The sequence below is a fragment of the Protopterus annectens genome, chromosome 5.part0, assembly GCF_019279795.1.
Source record: "Protopterus annectens isolate FY-2018-M chromosome 5.part0, PAN1.0, whole genome shotgun sequence".
NCBI classification, from domain to species: domain Eukaryota; kingdom Metazoa; phylum Chordata; order Ceratodontiformes; family Protopteridae; genus Protopterus; species Protopterus annectens.
Window position 1 is genome coordinate 1581083406 of NC_056735.1, and position 26985 is coordinate 1581110390.

Sequence of the window (26985 nt, forward strand, 5' to 3'; positions counted from 1 at the left end):
GATCCAGGACTGAAACTGGTCAATATGACCTGAACACTAAGTCTGTTCATGGTTTCTGGATTGTTTAAATAGCTGCACCATTCGCGGAGCAAGGTGTCTCCTGTATTTGTAAGCTATGGTTTATTACACTGACCATTCTTTGCCATAACATTTTCTACCTAACACTGTACAGCTATAGTGGGACACTATCTAAGCCTAGTGACTTACCATTCTTAAAACTCATTAGAACTCCCCCCAGCGTATCTGCAGTAGTTACTATTATCAAGTAGTTAGCTTGGGTATATATCAATTTTGACATTTCCCCTTCTGCCAGGAAATTTGTTAGGTCCCGTACTTGTATCCTCCCAGCGTTATTGTCCTTGTGTAACTCCCCCCAGCATTTTGCAAAACTATCTGCAATTTTCCCTGGATCCTCCATCACCTTGCATATTTCTGTATCTCTCAACCTAAACACCAGTCTTTCTACTCTAATCTGTCTTAATCTCATGGCTTGATTGTGTGAGGCTTTTGGTGAGTTATCCAGTCATCCTCTATAAAACATTTTGCATTGCTTTACTGACATTTTTTCCTGGATTTTCATAATAAAGTGAAATATGCTGTTTTAGTTCAAAAGTAGTCATCACCTTGGGTCATTTGGCATGCAGAGATTTCCCAGGGGCAAAAGTCTAAGTGCATATTCTATTTTTATTCTTGGAATAGGTAAACTTGTCCATTCTGTGATAAAACTTTGCTTAAAAGACTATCCTTTTCTTCAGCCTTTTCTAACAGTCCAGAGAATCATCAATTTTTCCTTTGAGCTCTGTCTTCTAGGTTATAAAGTCTCTGTTCAAGTTGCTCAGTATGTCTGTGCACATCTGTTGTTATGGTGCCCTGGTGATTCATGTCTTTCTGTAACTTCAACATAGAATCTAAGTGGTGTGTTAATGTTTGCTCCACCACTGTAAACCTGTGAACCTGTCTTTTACCTGTTTCATGTATCAGTCTAAGTAGCTGTGTCGTGGAGTTTCCCCATTATTTACTCTCATATTCATAGCCATGCTATCACTTATACATTTAGAACTCTCCTAGGTTCAAAGGTTCATATGTAAATACTAGACTAGCTGCCCTTGTGCCATGCTTCCTTTTCCACAAAGTTTATGTTTGGCACTGTGAGTTGAAACTGGTAAACCCTTCTTCCCTTTTTCTTTCTTTTCTTCTCTATTGTCCTTCTTTTCAGGTGACATCCAGCAAATTACTTGGCATTATTACTTTGCTAATTTGTTTCAAGCCATATAAGCCACCCATTCTTACAATGCAAATCCCCACAAGATTTCCACTTACATCCAGTGCCCACCATCACCAGAAGTCCTCAAAATTCTCAGAAACTTTTATTTTAAACTGTCTTATGGAGTTGATATACACCCTCTTATATATTGCTAACAAAGTGGGCATTTCAGAGAGTTTTATTATTCTGTGGAAAAACACTGGAAGAAGACAATGAACAGTAATCTTAGCTGATCTTAAAATATTTCCCTCTGCAAATGTAAGACATGGTTCTTTGCTCACCATTCATTGAAAATTACTTACCCAAAAATGGTGAACCAAAAAAAAAAAATCATAAAAAACACAAATGTGTGTGTATATCTATATCTATATCTATATCTATATCTATCTATCTATCTATCTATCTATCTATCTATCTATCTATCTATCTGTATATATACAGATATATATAGGTATAGATATACAGATACACACACACACACACACACACACATACACACACACACACACACACACACACACACACACACACACACACACACACACACACACACACACACACACACACACACACACACACACACACACACACGCACACACACACACGCACACACTCACACACACACACACACACACACACACACACACACACACACACTCACACACACACAGGCACCACAATATCACCACAGTGAAGAAAAGGGAAAAATCCTGAAAAGCACAGTTGTGGCTTGCATAGCACAATACATTGTGGTGAAACTCACCAAACATTCAATTCTTGCACTAAAGACACACAGGTGAAATAGTAATACAATGTGGTAACTATACTGTTCCTATTGTCTAGATGAAATATGAAATTTGGTCTCAATGGTGCTATGCAGACAATTGGAAAGGGCAGATTTTCAATTAAACAAAATCAAATAAGGCAAAATGTTTGTTATAAGTATCATAAACAAGCTAGCTGAAATACTTTGAGAAGCTGAACCACTTGAGTTTTGAAGTCTTGTAAGTCTATGCTTTTATGCAGTTATTTTTATTAGGTCTGTGTCAACCTACCTAGTGAGACAATTATGTTTGGGTGAAATTCATCCTATTACTGTGCAGACCACTATACAAGTCATGATAAGCATCCTTAAACAAAATCAGTTTGGTACACTTACTGTTCTCTTCACTGTATATTAAAGTAGGGTGTGTGTGTGGGGGAGGTGCAGTGGGGCTTGCCCCCCTGCAAAAACATTATTTTAGTTGTTCAATTTTTTTGGTTCACTTTTGAATTTTGAGATAACAAAATCTCGATGTTTTGAGTTTGGTATCTCAAAACTCAAAATTTTGGTATTTCGAAATTTAAAAGTGGACCCATATATATATATATATTCTTTATTTGTTTATTTTTTTTGCATGAGTATTTTTACAGTATAGCTTAATAGCTTCTTATTTCTTGACAAGCAAAGGTTTCTGTGGGCTGTGTTATCCTGCATCTGTGTGTATGTGTCTGTGAGTACTATGTGAATTGAGTAAAGTAATACTAAGATGGTGAACCATGCGAAGATATATATATATATATATATATATATATATATATAAAAAATTAGATGTGTGTAAATACATATACAGTATCTCTATCTAGCTATTCATATACATGTATAAATAAAACCGCCATACAATCGTTCATAACGTTGAATGTTTTTAACACCTGCAGAAGTGATTGAAACTTATTTGATCACTTCTGCTACTGATAAGTCTTTGCTAGATCACCAACATTTGGTGATTGAGGAATTTGCCCTTTTTTCATTGTAGAATGATCTCGGAGTTAGTATATACGAAAGGTAAGGAATGCAGGTGGGGACAGCCACCCACATGGGATATGTAGTGGGACATTCCCCACTGCAAAAAATGTGATTATTATAATTTTTTTCATTATTTTGGCATTCTATCATACTGATTCTATACTTCATAGTTTGATATTGTTGGACTTCAATATTTTGAAGTACATTCATATAGAGATATGGATATACATACATATATATATATATATATATATATATATATATATATATATATGAATTCACTTCAGAAGCTCGAAATACTGAAATCTCGATTTTCAGTATCTCGAGCCTAAGAAGTCGAATCCACACAACAACGAAAACCGCAAAATTAAAAACCTTAAATACCGTAGGTTTTGAATTTCGCGGTACTACTACACACACACACCATTCTCCACACAAGCACACACAATCTGTCTACTACATGAAAGCAGGTGGACAAGCCCCCCCCCGCACCCCCCATACCCCCCCATTTAAATATTCTCACTCCAAGGTCGCACTATATACAAACACACACAAAACACCATCACACAAGCTACATTCTCCTCGCACACACACACATCACAGCAACAAAGCACACTGACACACTCCACAGTCCCTCACCAAACACCTTACACACACACACACACACACACACACACACACACACACACACACACACACACACACACATACACACACTTACCTGAATACATGACCACAGCGGAAGTTTAGAAGCATGAAATTCAAAGTCTCTGGTATTCAAGGTTTTGAATTTCATGCTTCTGAACTTTCGCTGTTCTGTGGATTTGGCTTCTTGGGCTTGAGATACTGGACTATACATATATATATATATATATATATATATATATATATATATATATATAAATATATATATATATATATAGATGTGTGTATGTGTGTGTGTGTGTGAGCGTGTGTGTGTTTATTTATGCACACACATACACACACGCGCACACACACACACACACACACACACACACACACACACACACACACACGCAAATATATATTTGGATGGGTTTGTGAGAACCTGCTTTATTAGTCATATAGTTGTACTTTTTTAAAAATTCATGTGCATAGTTTATTAATACCGCTAAGAGTTATTAGCAGGTTCTAGCGGAATTCCTCATTAGATGGTTGTGTGGACAATTTTTTCAATAAAAACAATACTGAAATTGTATGAACATTGAAAGTAATTTTTCGGAAGGTAGGGGGAAGCAAACACCCCTGCACCAAATATCTTACTATAAAGAGCTGTAGGATCACTTAAAGACAAAAAGATATTCAGTTCAACGGAGATCTCTGTTGCTTATTTTAAAGCTGTTTAACATAGCGAGGCAGGTTTAAAAAAAAGCAATGGAGAAAGCAAGATCTCCGTTGCTTTTTACACACTGTGTCGCTATGTTAAAGGAGTTTAGCATAGCGAGACAGCTTTAAAAAAAGCAACGGAGATCTCCGTTGCTTCTTTTAAACCTGTGCCTCTATGTTAAACTCTTTTAACATAGTGAGACAGTGTTTTAAAAGAGACTTATACTAATGGAAAAAGTCTGGGCGACCGGACCTTTTTCCATTAGTATAAGTCGATTTACAACGTGCATGCTGGCCAATCAGTGTGCACGTTTTGGAATATTAATGGGGGGTCATGGTATAATGGTGATTTACCCCCAGTTGGCTTTGCGTGGTCACTCAGGCTTCACCCTAGTGAGCAAACCACACTGACCATGGGTAAATCCAGCACTACCCACACACAGCCATGGGTTATTGCTATAGTACAAGACAATTGTGTTGCTGCTTTATAGGTTGTATGTAGTATACTAGAATTGCTAGGGTTTGCCTATGGGAAAACTATTACTCTCATAGTTTAGATTTGACACTATCTGCATGATGTAGCCCTTAAAGTATTTAATAAAATGTCATAAAGTCACATACTATAAACTGTCATTCTCCCAAAATTCGGAAATGTTTGTTAAACATATCACCTTTGAAGAGCAATACATCACACATAATAACAGTACTGTCAAACTCTCTACATTATAACCTTGCCTACCACAGAGCAGGAAGCTGTGCTGTTATTCCTGGAAATGTTGAAGCATGTAATTTTATTAGCTCTTTATTTATGTGGTATAAAAGTAAAGGTTTCAATTCAGCAATGCAAACTGAAGAATCATATTTTCACCATCAGTATTTTTATAGAAATTCCTCTAGATATTTACAGTGGTAAACATGTGAGACATAATATTAGTTTACACTTATTTTGTTGCGTGAGAAAAAAAAAATCTAAAAACTAATAATACCACAACATACTAGTTTACTGTTTACTTTTAAAACCAAATCTATTCATAACTGGTTTAAATAGTAATGTTTCATTTAACACAAGCTGCAATGTTGTTAATCATTTATTGTCACTGAAATAAAAAAACAGTGTTAAAAAATAGATAAACTAAAGTAGCACAGCAATAAAATGAATTATATGAAATAATGCCTCAGGCTTTATGAAGCTGAGCTTAATTTGTTACATTTAAAAAAAAAACAAGTTCAAAGCCTGTTATAAAATTAACTCACTGAAGGAAGAAATATCATTTAAAATTAAAGCATTTCTTTGTAAGAAGTCAGTAAACAGTTTATAACACAAGATTATTGAAACAACTAAATCTTCAAGGCATGGAAATAGGCCAGCTGAAAAAATATGTTCAAGATGGACCACGTGGAAATGGTATGATAGTACAAGAGAAAGTATAGCCATTCTGCAAAATAAATGTGCTATTTAAATGCAATAATATCAAAACAAAGCTTATCAATGCAGTATGGCACATCTGATTTCATGATATTTTAAGTGGCATGATAAATAACACCCATCATTAATCATATGGATTACAATTTTTACAATGTGGCAAATGCATCATTAATTCTTTTTTTCTTTAAATCTAGGACCTTATTTGTTGACTCAGACATGAACAGCCAGGGAGGGTGACTGCAAGTATAGCAGACATTTGAATCAAAAGCTTAAACATAATCATGCCCCTGCAGCAATGGCAAATGTTCTGTCTTTCAGTATCTATCTCTAGAGGTATACAAGTAGACAACTTCTAATTACAGACAGTAACCCGCTAACATTTCCTTCAAACAAGCCATCTTGTTATAGACATCTACCAGCTGGTCTTGTTCCTATGGCATTATCAGTTTTTGCTTTTGATACTGTGTATAGTCTCAATTAACCATATTTTCAGTCTTTTTTGTGTTATCAAACACAAACTTGCATCTTCATTCTTTTTTTTCCTTTCCTGTATTCTTTTTTATCATTATTGTCTTCTGCCCTCCCAGCCATTGTTTTCTACAGTCTTTATAGTCTGGTGTTCCTCTTGTTCTCTTCCATCTCCTCTTGTATTTCCAGGCTGCCTGTTTAGGTCTTACCACATTCATAAATTGCTGACAAGACCTTGTTTGATCTATTTTGTCTAGTTTGTGTTCCTTAAGAAATTGATATTTATTCTGTATTTGATATCTGCTCCATTTTATTTTACTTCAAAAAGTCTTGTGATCTATTTATGCATTTTTTTTCGGCAAGTGATGATCCCTGTATGAAAGGGCCATATTGTTGTCATGCAGAGGCCATATTTCTAACTTGGTTTTATTATGACTTATGAAGTCTAATCCAAACAAGTCTTCAGCTGAATAAAATGAAGGGACTAATGCTTCAACCAAGAGAACAAAATAAACAAGCAAACAAAAACAATAATCATAGCAAGAGGGCAAGACCCAGTGCAGATAAGATGTGGTTTCTCTCACATCCCAGTACTCAGTAGATACACAACCAAAGGAAACACAAAATGCCAAAAAAAACGGAATAACTGACAAGACAAAGAAACACATACAAACTCACATAAACACAAAGTACACCATCATTGATTCTCTATTTGGAACAGTGGTTGTTGACTTTCAGGTTCAGGTTGTTAGGCAGTGGGACATTTCACTGCTGGTACATATAAGTGGATTCACATGGTTTAAGTGAAATTCATCTGCACAGACATATGGCTGTTTGAAATTTGCTGTGGACACAGAGAGACATGCAGTACTTTAATGACAATCTACAGAAAGATTATAATGTCCATGGCCCATAAGAATCCTAGAGACAGGTGACTGTATAGCAATCATCAGTAGCAGAGTGCTCAGTGGACATGTCAGAGGCATTAAAACTGTAGTGTACAATGGGCAATGACTTTATTAATGATGTGTATGGACTATTTCCCCATTTGCAGTGTCTAAGGAACATTACCAAAAACACATACTTGAGCATAAGTGTGACAACAGCAGTAAATATGATTTCTTGCATGCTGTACCATACCTTTAGATGTTGTAGTTACATAAGTATGCACTGTACACCAGGCACAGAACAGACTGCTTGCATTGCTGCAGTACATATGGTTATTAAACCTGTGTACATGGCTCTGCATTCTTTTATGTCCCCACAGTGAATCTGCAACAGCCATATGTCTCTGCACTAAATTTCACTTCAGACTTGTATTAGTAACTAAATGCACCCACAGGAAAATGTCAGTCTACCTAACAGCCTGAGCTTGTCGACTTGCTCATCGGGAAAATCATGCCACTTCCACTTTAGTCTCAGTGAAGGCTAATGAGGCCTGATGACACCATAGACAAATCTAATACATGGATAACTGGTTGGCCTATTCTTTACTGTTCTTCAAAGTCCTGAAACTCATGGTACAGGCCCGTGATCGGAATCACATCTTCATGGTTCAAGTAAATGATCAATTCTGCAAAGCACTATATGGCACATATTGCTGCCACAGTCAGTGCTAGTTTGTTTTCTGTACTAGTATGCATTTCTTCTGTGTAGAACAAGCTAAGCTGCCCATGAAAGAGGATGATTTTCCAACAAAGTTTCCTTACGTTCCATTACCTCTTCTTACAGTAAGTCACACTTCCTCAACTTTTTTTTTTTTTAACTCGGGAAGCATAACTGAAAAAATAAATGTTTTTGCATGTGATCACCCCTCCCCATCTCTCTAGTAAAAGGATTTGTTTCCTGCACCTCTTAATTTATTTATATAAATATATATAATTTCCACCATTGCAGTACAGCGGAGGAAGAGTGAAAAGAAACAATACAGTGCACTACTAGCTCTCTCTCTCTCTCTCTCTCTCTGTCTCTCTGTGCAAATCAGTTGTTTCAATAGCCACAATCAAACAAAAACACTCACTAAAAATAAATTTATTGGACTACAGCCATACCACACGCACACACGCGCACACACACACACACACACACACACACACACACACACACACACACACACACACACACATACACACACACTCACAAATTTGCCTTTTACATTGGCTTATCAACTTTAATAGCTAATGCAATATGAAGAAGAATCATTTTATTTTTTGCCAATGTCCTCATAACATTAAGGCTGCTTTCAGTAAAAAAAATATTTTGTATTTAATGAGTTGTGATTTGCAGTACCATATTCAGACAGGGAATTCCTTTTACTGCATGTTAGCATGCCAAGATCCAGCACATCTCAAGAAAAACTGATGCAAAAAGCATGGTTCTGGTATACTGTTTCATGCAAAGGTTATGATTAGAAAAGGTAACCTATGTTTCAAATGAAGCACTTACCTTCAATCAGCCTTCAGTTGTACAGAGTATACTGAATGATCACATCAGCAACACTGCAAAATAATGCAAAAAACATCAATAGTTTAACCATCATCTTCCTAAGTAGATCACTACCAAAGCCTTGACTGCATGAGAGACCAGATCATATAAACAAGTAAATAAATAATTTAGTCTTGCTAATAGGAAAGCTCACGGTATAAAAATAAAGAAATAAGTGTTGCAAGTAACTTATGTTTTTGCAGGAAATACAAATGCAGTAAATAACAAAACAATTTTCAATCATGTTTATTTATTTATTTATTTGACATTTGTTAACTGGGATTGTCCGACTGAGCAAAAGCCCTTTTTCAGAGGAGATTCAGGGAGAAAAGCTCCACTATACATACAATAAGTAAAAATTAACAGTATTAAAATAAAGTAACAACATATTAAATAATAATAAATAAAAGAGAGTCCAGAGACACTGTTATAAAAAAAATAAGCAAAAAAGCAAAAATTAAAAGATAGTAAAAATGAGCAATAAAAAGCATTAAGTAAATATATAACAGTACAAATATAACTAACAATAAAGAACAAAAATATAAGTAGAAAGAATAAAGTAAAAATAACTAAACATTAAGGGACGGATTTACGAAGGCTTGCACGGAGTGTAAGAACAGTGTAAGACGGCTGAGCAATTCAACAATAGCCGGCAGGGGCGTGCATGAGAGCTTCTAAAGCTACTCTTGTACGGACAGTGTTATGGTATGCCAATTACCACATTTGCTGCAGAAAGCTATGCAAATGAGGTAAATTTGCGATCCAGGAAACACTAACCTGTCCGTGTAAGAGTAGTGTTATTTGCAGAAATGTACTCCGTTGGTAACTGAGTACCGTTCTGAAAATAGCTAAATGGAGCTATGATAGCTCTAAATAAAGGATGCATCTAGTTGAGTAAGCATGCCAATGGCCAAATATAAGGCCATTTTCATTTGCAAATGTTGTAAATCTGTAAAATCCAATGTTATTTTTTTTCCCCCGATCGCTGATGTTTAAGCATAGTGCAGCGTCGCACAAACATGCTGCGCTTTAAATAAAATGAAAAAAATGGGAAAATAGCCACAAATGTGCATTTACACTAAAAAGCTTGTTCTGCCATGCAGGTGAATGGCAGGCTGCAAACAACATGGCCACTGAGTAGTGGTTGCTAAGGGGGGAAAGCTCAGTGTGAGAGATGTAACCAAGCATTAGTAGGCAATCCTATGCAAATGAGGATAAGGATAGTGAATCCCAATTTTCCCCGGCATGTGAGCCATGTCCCTAGAGTGTAAGTGTAGGAGTAGGGTAGTAGTCGAGTAGAAGATAGGTGACATCATGAGGGGGTATGTCTGAAAGACTGTAAGAAGATTGGAGCACAGTGGCTTGTGTTTGCCCTGAGTTGCTCAGGAGTGCAAGAGGCTTGTTCACAGTGGTACTAGCTGAAAACAAGAAACCCAAGGTGCACACCGTGGATATATCTGAAATTTCTTGTAAACGTGCTTACACCATGTGTGCATGTGTGCATGCGTGTGTGCGCACATGTGTGGGCGTGTGGGTGCGTGTGCTCGCGTGTGCGTTTGTTTGTACGCAGCTGCCCTTTGTGGAAACAGAAAGGGAAAAAGGAAGGAAAAGAAGTAGTAGGAAGTTAACCAATAAGAACTAGCAGAGCTGCCAGGTGAAATATATCAGAATCAGCCAATTACACAGGCAGTCAACTAGCCCAGCCCAGCCCAGCAATTTAAACTCTGCAAACAGCAGTCTAACCTGTTTTTTCACAAGAACTCTGCAACACTGCAGTCTAGAAAGAGTGAAAACTCAAAAAGCTTAAGGCTGACAAAATGTTAGGGGCTGCCATTGCTATTATAAACCAACATGTGCAAGGTGCTGAGGGTGGTGATGTTGTGAATGCTGCTGAGCAATCCACAGTGAGGAGATGGAGAAGAGTGTACAGACCCAGGGTAACCTACCAGGGGCTATATGAGCTGGAGATTGTGGAGCGATATAAAATGGGCAGAGACCTCCTGCAGCAAATTTTTGAGCTGTGCCGGCCATGCCTCTCACACAGAACCAACAGAGGGGAACCCATCCCAGTGGATACCAAGGTATGTGTTGGCCTACGAATACTAGCTACAGGTACCTTCCAGAGACCAACTGGTGATATGATGGGGGTTTCACCGGCATCAGCATCCAAGGTACTGCACCATTTCCTGGATGCCATGTCAGCACATGTCGGTAACCATGTATACTTCCCCAATTCCAGTGAGGCATTGGCCAGCAATATGCGTCTTTTCCACCAAATAGCGGAATACCCTGAGGTGGTGGGTGCAATAGACTGCACACACATACACATCAAAGCACCACCCGGTGAGTGGGGTAGGGTCTACATCAACCGCAAGGGCTTCCCCTCCATCAACTGCCAGGTCATGTGCGATGCCCAGGGCATAATAATGAATGTGTGTGCTGGCTGCCCTGGAAGCTATCACAATTCCCACATCTGGCATCTGACACAGCTGTACCAGAGATTTGCCAGAGGGGACATCCCTGACGGTCACCTAGTGGGGGATGCCGGATATGCACTGGAGCCATGGCTGATGACACCTATCAGAAATGCACACACACACAAACAAGAACTCCATAATGAGGCACACGCACAAACAAGAAACATTATTGAGCGTGTGTTTGGGATGCTCAAGTCATGGTTCTGGTGCCTGGACACATCTGGTGGATCCTTGCAGTACTCACCAACTACATGTTCCCAAATTGTCATGGTATGTGCCATGCTACACAATATGATCCTGCGAAAACAGGTGCAGCAGGAACAGCATGGGGCAGAGCCAAACAGCCTCCCACCATTGCCAAGGCCTGCACATGCACAGCGTGACTCGGAGGAACAACCTGAGTCTTCCCCAGTAGGCAGAAGGAGGCGTGCCCAGTATGCCCTGGCCTTGGCAAAGAGGCAACACATAGCACATACACTGACTCAGAAGGAACCCTGGAAATGACACCTCTCTCTGACATAGAATAAAAGGGATGCCTAAATTGACACTACCTGTTTTCAAACATGTATAGGGAGTGTACTATGTGCATCCGACATAGGCAGCCCTGCAGCACCACCTGAGGCATCATTGCCATATATTAAGCAATATAAAGCAGTGTTAAGCACATTTTACCACTATTTAGCATATTTAAGCACAATAGCGTGGAGCTGCGTGCCGCACAAACTAGCGCAATGTCGGGCAATGTTGGGCAACGTTGAGCAAAGTCAGGCAAAGTTGGCTAAACACGCTCACACTTGCTTTACTGTTCCTTAACCAGTCAAGTCTGCCCAGCAGGAAAATAAACAGCAGTGACAGGGCTCAAACTCAGGATACTGTGCACTATAGTCACAGTACTGAACCACTAAGCCATGACAGCATTTCACTGGCACAGACACAGCAGGGCAAATGTAGAGTAACACAAACACAAACAAATGCTGTATCATGCCCTCTGAACTTCCCCACAGGCCTATGCAGACAGATAACAGCAGGCCAGGCAGTGTGATGTGGGTTGGGTAGGCTATGAAGTCACAAACTAATACACATAAAATTGGAAGCTAAGTTCTGTAGTACAGTAGTATGCCTCAAGCCAGTACAATAGGCAACAGAAGAGACTGAAATGGAGTACCTGACATAGCAGTTCAGGCCTAGCAAATATGTATAAGTGTCAGGTGAACCCCTCATCCAATGTACACCCACAGTAACAATCAGGTGTGCCCCTGGGTAGAAATGTACAAATAATAGCTGTCCCCCCTGTATGTATAAATGTTGATAAGTCTATGCAAAGCGACTCCTAGAAGCCCTGCAGGCACAGCATGCTTCCTGTCGATGTATAACACAAAGGTGAGCCCTGAAGTAAAAAACAACTTGATTTTTCACACACATATAGTATATATGTCCATACTGGGCATGCTCACACGCTTCAACAAATTTAGCAAATCTCAGTCAGCAACATACTGAAAGGTCATACTGGGCATGCTCACACACTTAAATAAACAAAGCAAATGTCAGTCAACAACATACTGAAAGGTGATACTGGGCATGCTCACACACTTAGGCCATGTCTGAGTACAGCAGTGGGCCACACATATCTGGCAGTTACAGTTCTTACCCTAGAAACTTGTCACTATTCACCAATCCTGCCTTGCACACACAGTTATATGAAAACAGACCCATATAATATATTGGACTCCTGTCATAATCAAACTATGTACTACAAGTACTAAACTTGTTCAGAGAAAGTGAAAATTCAAAGAAGACCAATAAATCTCCATTCAGTATCATCAATAAACAACGAGCACTCCTAACATCATCCAATCCATGTTCTGGCAAAAATATTGTCAAAGAGTCCATAGAGAACCATGAGGCTTTCTTCGCAATGTCATATATATCAATGTAAACACATATATGTTTCGAGTCAGTGCAAACTGTAAATGAATACATGTACATGACTGACACCGCCAACATCTTGTCAAACAGGTTCATACGTATTTACCCCCTTTTCATTGACAAAAGGGCCCATTATCATACCTGGAGACTGTGAAAACCCAGAAATCACATATACAATGGTTAAACAGCACTTTCCAAACCTAAAAACATGGCGTCTATGGGATGACATGGCTTCCCTAGCTGTGTCATATGTGAACTCCAAAACAAACAGACCCTGCACCTGAACAGTCTTTTGAGACTCACCCTCTGTACAGGATATGCTCTGTACAGGATATGAAACTGTTGAATGCATTACAGCAACATCTGGCACACTCCACAAGTGTTGGTGCACAACAGACCATAGGAACTATTGTCTTATAAGCCTATTAAGCCTGATCTGCAAGGCCATGGAGTCCATCATGATGGAACTCATAAACAGAGCTATTGGGAGCCTACAAACACCCAACCCTACCAATTTCAGTTTGGTCAGGGGCAGATCACGGTTCCCAAACCTGCTAGACTGTTTTCAAGGCAGTCACCCAGGACATACATCAATTAAATGAGTTACACACGTCCCACATAGACCTTGGAAAGGCGTCTTCCAACATCCCAGACAAATGTCATATCCACAAAATCAACAACCAGTGCATAAATATGTATGTCATCTGATGGATTGCCAACTGGGGCACATATAGATCCCACAAGGTAAGAATTGTGGTCTCCTGTTCAAGCTGGTAACAACTGCTGTCCCCCATGGCTCTGTCCTGGGACCTTTCCTGTCTGGTGTATACTTTTCAGAAATACAGTCAAACACACGAGGGCTATGTTTAGCAAAGTTTGTGGATGACTGCAAAATAGTTGTCATAATCGATGTGTGGGACAACAGAAACATCCTTAAAAAGGGTCTCAGTCAGACATATGTGGTGTAAAAATTATGCCCTCGAGCTACAGTCATACAAATACCACATAGGTGCCAACACCCTAAATATGGAGGTGATGATAAGGGATCTATGGACACATGTGGATAGTCATCTCTACTTCCAGAAACATATTCACAAAGTGATTAGAAAATCATGCTATGTGTTCCCACAAACTGCCAAGGACTTTCCATGTAGGTCAAAGGAGGTTCCCTCTACTCATCAGTCATCAGACCCATCAGAGAGTACCACAACACACTTGCGATGAATCTGACTAGTCACCTTCAGTAGCTGGAAAGACCACTGAAGTACCTCAACAAGAGGATTACTGGCCTCAAACAGTTGCCCCATGCAACCAGACTGAATTTAACTCAATCTGTACTCTGTTGCATACTGTCTACTCAGGAGATCTCTGCCTAACAGACAGGTCCATGTCCAATGCAGAACTGATGTACATGCGCTATCTGACGTAAACACAAGCTCACTGTACCACATGCTCTAGGGATATCATCATCACAACATTAAATAGAACATGTTGGAGGGATACATGACTAACTCACAGACTTCTCTTGCTTTGGAACAGGCTCCCAACCGACATTAAGCCGAGACCCTCACTGACACTCTTCCAGAGGAGCCTTGATGAGTGTATGTGAAACTGAACTGTCACGCCATGGATCACTTCATCAGCTCTACTACACAGAGGCCTAGAGAACTAACTCCATGAGTGGTAATAGCTGTGCACTCTGGCCATACTAATATATGCCTTCAGGCAGATAGCCTATCACCTACCTATGTACCTATATATATATGTAGGGGGAACACAGTATAATAAGCCAAAGATGGATGGGCAGAGATGTGTGTAAGAGGGTGACCATGACAGGGAGCCTTCCAAGATAGTCCCACCCAGCACACATCCCAATGGCACAAAAGACATGAGGTGCACATCTCTTCCACTGTACATAACAGCCACCAGTATCTGCAAGCATTACAGTGTATGTGGTCCATGTGCCTGCTGTACAACATGACTACTATCTGTAGACATGTACCTGTCACATAGGTCCATAGGTATGTAGTAGACTATCTCCACGAAGGCATATATCAGCCTACGCAAGTTGTGCAGCTTTCACCACACCATTGGGTAGCCTCCCAAGGCCTAGTTCTAATAGTTGGTACCCTAAGCCCCTTTCTAGTGGGGCTGCTGATGTGATGCCTGACATGAACTGTCTGTTTCCCATCCACTCTTCAAGGCTCCAATTGAGGAGTGTCAGTGAGGGGTTCTGTCTGATGTACATTGGGACTCTGTTCCACAGTAAGGCAAGTGACTGGGATGGTACTCTATCCCACCAGCATGTTGTATTCATCGTTCTGATGAGGTTCATATCCCTGGAATGTGTAGGGCGACTCAATGTTGTTATGTGTAGATGGAGCATGTTCAACAGTTATGTGTTGGACATGGCTCTGTATGTTAGGCAGAGTGTGCCTCTGAGTAGGCAGTATGCAACAAAGAACAGATTTAGTTTTCCCAAATGTGTTGCATAATACAACTGTGTGAGGCCAGTAATCTTCTTGGTGAGGTACCTATGCGGTCTCTACAGCTGCTGGATATGCTAAGTCGAGTACATCCAAAACGGTGCACTGTACTCAATGATGGGTCTGATGATGTAAGAGTAGAGTGCCAACACTACCTCTTTGGATCCTGATGCAAACCCTTTGTTGATTAGGTAGGCCACATAGGATCTCCCAATCACTTTGGCAACATGGTTGTCAAAGGAAAGATGTCTATCTACTTGTGCCCCCAGATCCCTTATCACCTTGTCATTTTTAAAGGGGTAACACTATGCATTCCTCCACAGTGAGCTTGAGGCCATGATTCTGACACCACACATCTGTCTCATAGAGTCCCTTCTGGAGAATATGTCTGTCTTCCGGGGAATCTATTATGGCAAATGCTTTACAGTTCTCAGGAAACTTAGTCAACCACAACTCTCCTGTGTTGGCATGTACATTTGAGAAGTCTATACCAAACAGGAGAGACCCCAGGACTGAACCCTGGGGGACACCAGTCATTACCGGTGTAGAGTCTGACATGTAGCCAGCAACTCGTAATGTGTGGGATCTATCTGTGAGCCAGTTTGCAATCCATCTTGTGATGTATGGATTCATGGCCAGGTTGGTGAGTTCATCTATGATACCTGACTGCGGAATGGTGTCAAAGGCCTTAGCGAGGTATAGGTAGGCTGTGTGGAGCTCATTTCAATCATCCATAGCCTGGGTAACTGTCAAAGAAATCTTCCCAGTTCAGGAGGCATGGTCTGCATTTGACGAAGCCAAACTGTGTTTCCTCAACTGTGTGAAGGTTCCCAATCTCTGTATTGTTGACTTCCATTATGATTGGCTCCATTGCCTTGCAGAACACACTTGTCAGGCTCATAGAGCATGAATGTCAAGGGGTTTTCATGGCCCCACCCCTGTGGAGTGTGAAGAACATTGCTGTGCAACATCCTATAGGTACATATCCTGTAGAGAGCATGTAGAGAGAGGTGTAGGTATCCTTGATGAATATGGATACATCCTCACCCTATGTGCTATGATTCAGGTTCTGATGCTGGAAGGTATGGAATGAGTAGTATCCTGGTAGTGCTAGTGTGCTGTCTGGAGCCTTGAATTAGGTTACCGATACTGCACAGATATCAATATTCTCCATAATGAGAAGTGCCTCGAGTGTGTGCATCTGGAGGCTGAGACTTCTGGCAATGAGCAGCATTTAGCTCACTTAGTGGTTCTTTGTGTTGGTTACGGGGTTTGGTTTGCCTTGCGTGACCGGTGTTCCACACCTGACGTCAGTGCCTCATTGGTCCCATCTGACCATAAGCTAATTACCCTACATATCCACATTCTGGACCCACACCCCCATTAAGGAAACCATGTTAAAAAAAATGTCTCCAAAGCCAACTTCATGCTTTTTAAGACAGAAGTGCTGAACTGCAGGACACCCATGCACTTCATAAGCACTTACATGACTGCATGCATCGTGCTATCCCAAACAGAACCAAGATGCTAACCTCCAAGAAAAGGAAGCCAATCTGGAGTTCCCCTGCCATAAACAAACTGCACAACAGAAGGAAGATACTGTTGCAAAAGAGGTTAAAATCCCATGAGGGGAGGAGCTCCATGGTTCACATCAGTAAGAAGCTGTGATCCATGATAAAATCTTCCAAAGCTAGTTATGAAAACAAAATTGACACTGATTCTAAAGACAACCACAAAGCATTCTATAGATATGTCAAGAATTTCAATGGAAACACTCAGATCTGCTCTGAGTTACAGCACAATAGCACTAAATTTACAGACCCAACTGATATTGCCAACATCCTGGCAGACAGGATCAGTGCTAACTTTACCCCCCTCTCACCCATGAAAGAGCACATCTCTATAACGGAAGACTGCAAAGTTGCTGTCATCATGATTGCACAGGTAAAAAACACTCTCCAAAGCCAGGAACACAGCATCCATGGGACCAGATAACATCCCAGGCTGTGTTCTACACAAACTACAGAATGAACAGGCACCACACCTATGTACCATGTTCAGTCATAGCCTCACCTCAGGCTTTGTGCCTGCTGAATGGTGCACAGCGACGGTTATCCCACTACACAAGGGGGGAGCCACCATGGACCCCAGGAACTAGTGGCCCATCAGCCTGATGAGCCTGCTCTGCAAGGCCATGAAATGTATCATCATATAACTTATAAAAAAAGACATTGGTAATCTCCAAACTCTGGACCACAACCATGTTGTGTTTGTAAAAGGCAGATCATGTCTCCTAAACCTGATAGACGTCATTGAAGCAGTCACCAGAACCGTAGACAAGGATAAGGTGGTTCACACAGCCGATGTAGATCTTGCCACGGCTTTCAACACCATCCCCCACTCTGAAATGATAGATAAACCCACTAAATTAGGTATAAATCGCTATGTCACAAGATGGGATGCCAACTGGCTAACTGACAGAACACACACTGTGAAAGTAGCAGACTCCAAGTACAACATTAGACCAGAGACAAGTGCAGTACCACAAGGTTCAGTCCTGGGTCCTGTCCTGTCTGGTATCTACTTCCCTGAAGTAAACTTTAACATGGAAGGTCTGTGGCTAATGAAGTTTCCAGATGACTGCAAACTAGGAGCCATAATCGAAACTACTAAAGATGTGGACATCCTACAAAAGGGCCTCGCTGAGACAGATGCCTGGTGTCAAAGCCATGGCCTCAAGCTCAATGCCAAAATGTGCATTGTCATCCCCTTTGGTAAAAACTCTGTAGCCATGAACTACAACATAGGCGGTAGTATACTTAACACTGAAAGTCTAATAAGAGACCTTGGGTCGCAGGTGGACAGTGGACACACCTGTGATAATCACATCCCCGCAGTAGTCCGGAAATCCTTCTACGTGGCACACCTCATCACAAAAGGTGTCTCATGCAGAATAGAAGAGGACATTGTTCCCTTCAACTCATCACTCACTAGATCCATAATAGAGTACAATGCCCCTTTTGCTATGTACCTCACAAGACATCTACAACAACTGGAAAGCCTGCAGAAATACCTCACAAATAGCATTAGTGGCCTGAAATACATGTCATACACAGACCGTCTCAAAATGCCACAGCTGTACTCTCTCACATATCACCTACTCAGAGGTGATCTCTGCCTGACATACAAAGCTATGTCAAACACAGAGCTGTTGGACATGCTCCACATAAAACACTCACTATCCCTCTGATCTTCGGCCCCAAAACCCAGAGTGAAATACAAAAGTAAGTGGTGTATCCATTTACCTTATGGATACCCACACCTTCAGGTTTGTGGCACAGTATGAGGCCTTGGAGACCATGCAAGTGCAGCTAACATTGGGCAAAACTGCTTATCAGATTGTAGCCTGCTACAGAACACCTACCTTGTCTCAGGAACCTCACTCAGTATTCCTGAGAACAGTGGGAAATATAAAAGTCCTACCAAACACCATTATATGAGGAGATTACAACTACCAAAACACTGACTGGGAGAATTACTTGTGTACAACATCATTTGCCCAATGCTTCCCAGAGTTTAAAAACTCAAACACTCTGGAACAGCTGGTTACCATGCCCACTAGAGGTGACAACATACTGGACCTGATCATCACCAACATGGGGTACCAGTGTTCCACAACAGAGATAAACCCCTCACTGGTAATATCAGATCATAAAACCATGATGCACTCCTCCAAAAATAGGAAACCAATCTGGTGGTTGTCTCACATAAATAAGCTATACAACAGAAGGAGGGAACGAACACATGATAGAGCAAACTTCACATAAGGAAAGGCATCACTGATCATTATTAGGAAGAAACAATGATCGTTCATAAAATAATCCAAGGCCAGTTTCTAAAGACAAATTGCCAAGGAATGTAAGAATAACAGCCACAAAGCCTTTGTGAGCTATACCAAGCATTTAGGTGGCAACTCTCAAAAATGCTGTCAGCTACTGCAAAATGGAAAAAAGATACACTGAACCAACTTACATTGCCCACATCCTGGGGACAGGTTCAGTGCAAACTCCCACCCACATCACCTCCAAAAGGGCCTGTGTCTATCCCAGAATAATGCAGAGCACCAGACTTCATGGACATGCAGGTAAAAACAGCCCTCTCCAAAGCTAAGAACACAGCATCAATGGGACTGGATGGTGTCCCAGGCTGCGACTTACACCATCCCCAAAAGGAACTACACCCTCACCTACATTCACTGTCCAGACTCAACCTTAACACTGGCCATGTACACAAGGAATGGCATACAGCAACAATCATCCAGCTCCACAAAGGGGGTGCCACAACAGAACCAGGAAACCATTGCCCTATAGGCCTACTCAGCCTGGTCTGCAAAGTCCACACAGCCCACCTGGACCTCACTAAGACCTTTCGACACCATTCCCCACTCTAGCATCATGGACAAGCTTATCAGCTTGAACATTAACAGCTATGTCACAGGATGGATGGCCAACTGACTCACAGATCAAACACACATGTTCAGAGTTGCAGGTGCCATGTCCAACTCTAAACCAGTCACAAATGGCATCCCACAGGTATTGGTCCTGGGACCCCACCTGTTCAGTAGATACTGCTCAGAGGTACAGGCAAGCATGGGAGGAGTATGGCTGAACAAGTTTGCAGATGACTGATAACTGTGGTCCATAATAGACTCCACGGCTGACACAGACATCCTACAGAAGGGCTTTACAGAGACAGATACCTGGTGTCAAAACAATGCCCTCAAGCAGAATGCCAAAGAATGCATAGTCATCCCCTTTGGATAAAACAAAGTGCACACAAAATACCACATAGGTGGTAATCCAGTATGTACGGATAATGTAATTATGGCCCTGGGGACCCAGATAGATAGTAAACTGTTCTTTGATGATCACATTGCCAAAGTGTCTACAAATACCTTCTATGTAGCCCACCTAATGTCACCTAATGTAACCCACTTTGTCTAGTCTGATGATGTCACCATCCCACAAATATACCTGTGGAAAAGAGAGCTCCCAGTAATGTGTACAGCGCATCGTGTAAATGCGTACTGTTCTAGTATCATTAAGTAATTAGGTAGGGGTTTGAATCCTGCACTTGACAACTGCATGAGAGTGTGTCTGTGTGTGTGTGTATCTCATTGTAGAGGAGTAACCTTTTTGGAGACAACTACAACACCTTAAATGTGGTATACCCATCTTTGTCAAGTCTGATGATGTCACCATCCTACAAATATACGTGTGGAAAGAAGAACTCCCAGTAATGCGTATAGCATGTTGTGTAAATGCATACTGCTCTAATATCATTAGGTAGGGGTTTGAATCCTGCACTTGACAACTGTATGATAGTGTGTGTGGGTATCTCCTTGTAGAGGAGCAACCATTTCGGAGACAACTACAACACCTTAAGTGGTATACTTAGCTTTGTCAAGTCTGATGATGTCACCATCCTACAAATATACCTGTGGAAAGGAGAACACCCAGTAATGTGTCTAGCACATCATGTAAATGCATGAGGTAGTTTGGTAGGGGTTTGATAACTGTATGACAGTGGGTATCTCCTTGTGGAGGAGCAACCTTTTTGGGGACAAGTACAACACCTTAAAAGTGGTATACCTATCTTTGTCAAGTCTGATGATGTCACCATCCTACAAATATACCTGTGGAAACAAGAATCCCCAGTAATGTGTATAGTGCGTTGTGTACATGCATACTGCTCTAGTATCACAAAGTAGTTATGTAGAGGTTTGAATCCTGCACTTGTTGTGTGTATGCTCTATGTGTTGGTCACTGTGTTGTGGGTTTTGCTTTTACTACTGTATGGCATATCACAATGACAACAGTATGTGCATTGCACGTCAGGTAGCTGTGTGGCAAATACAAATACGTATATGTGACCTCAATTATTTCAGAGGTGGGAACCCTGCTTTCTCCATGAACACATCTGTTATCTTTGCCAGAGTGTGCTGCCGCTTTTCAGACCTTAGGTCACATCTGTATGCTTGTGACAATCCCAGCCACTGCAGTGATCCCTGACCTAGGTCATTCATGTCACACAGACTAATTACGGTTTCTATTGAATAGTGTGAGTGAGGGTTTATGCCTGAAGTATATTTCAGACCAGTTAAAATGCAGCAAAGTCTGTCAATGATGGCTATTCATTATAGGTGTACAACAACCCTTATATGGATGCAGACCCCTTATTGCTTATGTGATTCACCGAGGGATCTCAAAATACCTTTGGAAATGTGATTACCAAAGGAGAGATGATGTAACACTTGGCTGTATGTACACATCGGTACCTGTCAACATGTTGGGGGCTACTACCTATGTGCTACTGTGGGGATACTATGTTTTGTAAAGGTGGATGACCAGGCTTTAGTTGGCATATAGCTTTACAGCATGGGTTTGACAACAGGTATCTGTCTGTTTGATACCCTTGTGGAGGATGTGTCATCTAGAGAATGCATTATAGGCCACAGTATGCATTCCCAGACGTGGATGGACATATCCCTACTGTGTTTGCTTGTACCTAAGTGAGCTATATGGCAATCAGGAGTGGTCCCAGGAATGGGTGCAGGTGAACACCACTGGTTACTGGCATAGTATAGTTCCTGAAGGGTACAAATGTTACTGTGTGTCCTACATCTGTGTGTCAGTTGTCAAGACATCATCTAACGATTGTTTATGGTCAGGCTGTAGAGGTTTTGTATACTACCAGAATGCAAACCAATGACAGATAGTAACAGTATCACCCACAGCACAGTGTCAAACCATGTCATACACACATGTGTACCCAAGTTCCAAAATGTGTGTAGTACAATGCATACTGGCCAACAATAGAAACTATGGAGTGTTGACACTGTGTAGTACAGGGCATGTCACCCTGCCCATGTGTCCACTATGCACGTACATGCAGACAGTGCACCTCCACCATGTTCACAAATGTACACCTGCAAACCTGTGCTGCACACATCACACACGTACTGTCCACTCTCTAACACATGCTGCCAATACTACACACATCAGCCAAGTGGCACATGGGTGGACAATACACTATTGGGATTAACACTGGTGTAAACAATACTACATTGACAATCATAGCTTTAATGCATCATGCCTGCTCAACTACGCCTTCAAGGATAACATTACACTTTATTGCTGACAACATGCTAACATTGCTATACTGCCATAAAGTCAACCTGTGCATCAGCACCATGTTAGCCTGTTCCCGCATCAATGTTACAAATGGCAGGAGGTGGCACAGGTTTCATCATTTGCACAGGGTGTGCTGTTGGTGTGCCAGAGGCCTACATTGAGCCATACAATCGACATGTATGTGTGTGTGTGTGTGTGTGTGTGTGTGTGTGTGTGTGTGTGTGTGTGTGAGTGTGTGAGGGCCAAGAGTACTGGTATGGGCCAATGTTAATGTAATGCATGCGGTTATGTGTTAGCCCTAGGTGTCTGGTTTATGTGTGTGTGTGTCTGCATGCACACAGTTCCACCATGTGGCTGCCATATATGGGGATTTGTGGGACAGCCACAGACTGTACCTGCCAGGCTTTACAAATCACAGTCTCCGGCCATGGATACGGTACCTGTGCCTGGCAGGGGTGCTACTGACAGTATCAGGTACTGAGCCAGACTGAGTACTATCCCCAGAGGTAGACATGTGTACACTGGACCCAGGTCCCTGCTGGGACTGTCCAGAGCCACGTGCATGTGGTCTAATAGGATGGTCTATGGACAGCCCACCCCCAACATTGCTGGGGCTGGTACTGGCACTACGGGAGCAGCTGTGACTTGAGGGACGCCCGCGGCGACTGCCAGCTGCTGATGTTGCTGGCATATGTCCACGTCTCACCCGTCCCACACTGTCCTGACACATGGGCATGACATTGCGGAGGACATCTAATGTCTCACCCCAACATCTATCCATGACCTCAGTGTAATTACAAATGGCACCTGCTAGGTCACGGATACTGTCATTTAAAGCAGTGTTATGTGCCCTCTGTGCCATTAGTCCCTGTCTGGTGTACCGTTCCATATGTGCCTGTGCCTCCATGACAGCCTGGAACATGTGTGAAGTTGTAAGACCTGTGGCACGTCTGCCAGTGGCATGATGACCAGCAGTGCTCCAACAAGAGCCCATGGACATCTGCTTATGTGGTACTGTTCCAGACCTCTAGGTATGGCTGCTGTGTCCGGATGCATGTGCCATAGGTACCACACTGTCCTGGCCATTGCCGACTGTAGACTGTCCCTCAGCTAAGGGCATTGGTGATGAGGGATGTATTGGCAGTATGACTGTGTGCATGGATGGGGTGGACAGCTGTGTACTGTTGATTGGTGGCCCAACGACAGACCCTGGCAAACATGCCTGTGCCTCAACACACCTATCCTCATTATCACTATTTGTGTCAGTGACATCAGGTTCCCTGCTGCAGTGAACCAGTCCAATCTCAGCACCTGTGAGAGGAAGACAGGAAACACACTTTACGACCTGTACATGATGTCAGAACACATGAACAAATGCACACGTGCACACATGCACACATGCACACATGCACACATGAATACATGCACACATGCACACATGCACACATGCACACATGAACACATGCACACATGCACACATGAATACATGCACACATGCACACATGCACACATGCATGCATGAACACATGCACACATGCACACATGCACACATGCACACATGCACACAACTACACTCCTCACCAAAGCAGAGGCACACACACACACACACACACACACACACACACACACACACCACCAGCAATCCAGAACATACCCAATAGTGGTTGATGGTGGGGTACAGTATCACAAGACAGTCATATCACACGTGTCAGCATGCAGGACGTGTGTTGCTCAACAGCATGCAGTGCGAATGTAGACAGTCCTTGCTAATAACAGTATACATGGCTTTGATGCATTTGTGTTGTTGTTCAGTGATTGGCCTCACCCTGGAATGCAATGTGTACATGGACACAACATTGCTGTGCAAGCATTACAAGCTCTTCAATGTGCTGTGCACCATCACTCACAGGTATACACACCATGGCTGGATGTTTATCTGTGTGTCACATAGATATCCATTACTGATTAGAGTGTCTGTGTCTTTAGCAGATAATTGTGGACACAGGTTTAGCTCATGCATGCTATGTATACACACAGGATGAGTGGTGCATGTATACCTGATGGAATACCATTGCTCAACATAGCCATTGTACAGTAGTTATGGTGAGTGTAGAACATATTGTGGACATGCCAGTGCCAGCCATGACATGGCATGCTACAACACAACTGCAACATTAAACATCACACATACCCAATGTGTGTCATGTGACCTATACACTCAATAGCACTACAAGACATATATGTGTCACTTTGTGCAAATGGTGATTGCTATGCATATTGTGTATAGGTGCATATGTTTGCACACACACAACACTGAGGTGTATAGCAATGAATGCTATGTGTAGTACTGTGGTTACTGTAACTGGATGGCATGTTGTACCATAAGCCATCATCATGCAGCATCATGTGGTCACTCAAGGCTACTTATGTGTGCCAGACCGGCACCTATCATGCTGTACCTGAACCGTAGTACCATGGCTACATTCACAATTTTACAGCCAGTTGTTACATGGGTTTGTAAGGTACCCAATAGGGAGCATTGCCTAACATGAATGTGTTGTGTGTTGAAGAGTGTCGCACTGCCCCATGATAGGCCTCTACCTCTCAGGTATATTATGTGTGCTGTGTGGATGACATTTGGGATACTGGAGTGTGACCTTACAGCATGTGTCTGAATACGCCATGTGTAGCATATTAACATGTACTGCATATGATGGAGTTGTGTATGTCATGTGCATGTGTATCGTCTGCCTATCCAATGTCCACCATAGTGTAGCCACAATTGTTTGGGATGCTCTGTGTATTGCATGTGTTTGAGGCAGCCACTCAAGTTACTGAGATGTGCATAGTCTCACAGCAAACATGCACAGCATGCATTATGCGTAGGTGTGTTACATGTGTACATGACCTACACCTCACCTATGACATGCACATTTTATTTGCAATATTAAATGTAGAACACACTCACCAGCATGGGTCTGCTGCCTTGCTGTCACACCAGAGGGACTTACAAGGATATGAAACAGTTTGTCAGTGGCAACAACTGTGGCATTGCTACTATGGGTTTGCAATCTTACAGTAGCACAATGGTTGACAGTCACAGGCCTACTCATCATGTTCCAAATTATCAGTATTGAACAACATCAGGCTCCACATCTTCTAACTACACAGTACACATCTCACATATGCATGATCTAACAATAGAGGTAACAGTAGTCTACAGATATGCCATCTTCCCTGCACGCTCCATGTGAACTTGCTGGGGGGCTCCAGCCTCCATGATGATACATGTGTGCTATTGTTGTTGTTGGCTGGGAGCCCCCAGGCTCAGGAGCAGCTCCTCCACTCTGGTGAGGGGGGGTGGGTGGCAACCCCAACACCTCTGGCAAGCTGTTGCCTACGGATATCAGACGCACGCTGCCGGACATGTCTAAGTAAATCACTGCAGTGATGTCGTACTGCTCATGTGTCCGATTATGCATGCCTATGTCATTTATACTATGGGCAACATCTTGCCACAGCACAGTCCGCTCATGCTGGTCCTGGCTGGTTCTTGAAAATAGCAGGGTGTAGTGTTGGATGAGACAGGTAGTTAATATCTCATCCTCTGCATGACTATAGGTAGGATTGCGATGTTGGGCCATGACCCTGGAAGACAATGAAACAATATGTGTGAGCAAGTCATGTGACACACTTAACATTCTACAGTGCAGATATCACTGAGCTGCCATAAATAGCAAACTATTGTCTGTCAGAGGATACACACTTTCAATACCACATATCAGTGCTTAACCCACAACTGCCTGACAGTGCCTGACACGCTCTATATATTAAAACATTTTTTGCACAGCAACAAAGAGAAACCACTATGTAAGACTATGCAACAGGACATGGCACACTGTATGCGACACAATGCACCACCTAGCTACAGGAGGTATATATCAAGCTAATGCATAACGAAATATGTAATCCATTGCAATGATTGTAAAGTCCAGTTACATTATTACCAGTATACCACACTAGTTGTTGATGGAAAACCCCTGCCTACAATATGTGCACATTCGTGAATATAGGTGGCATACTGCTGTACTAGACTATACATGTTGCTAGTTACTCACTTATATCCTG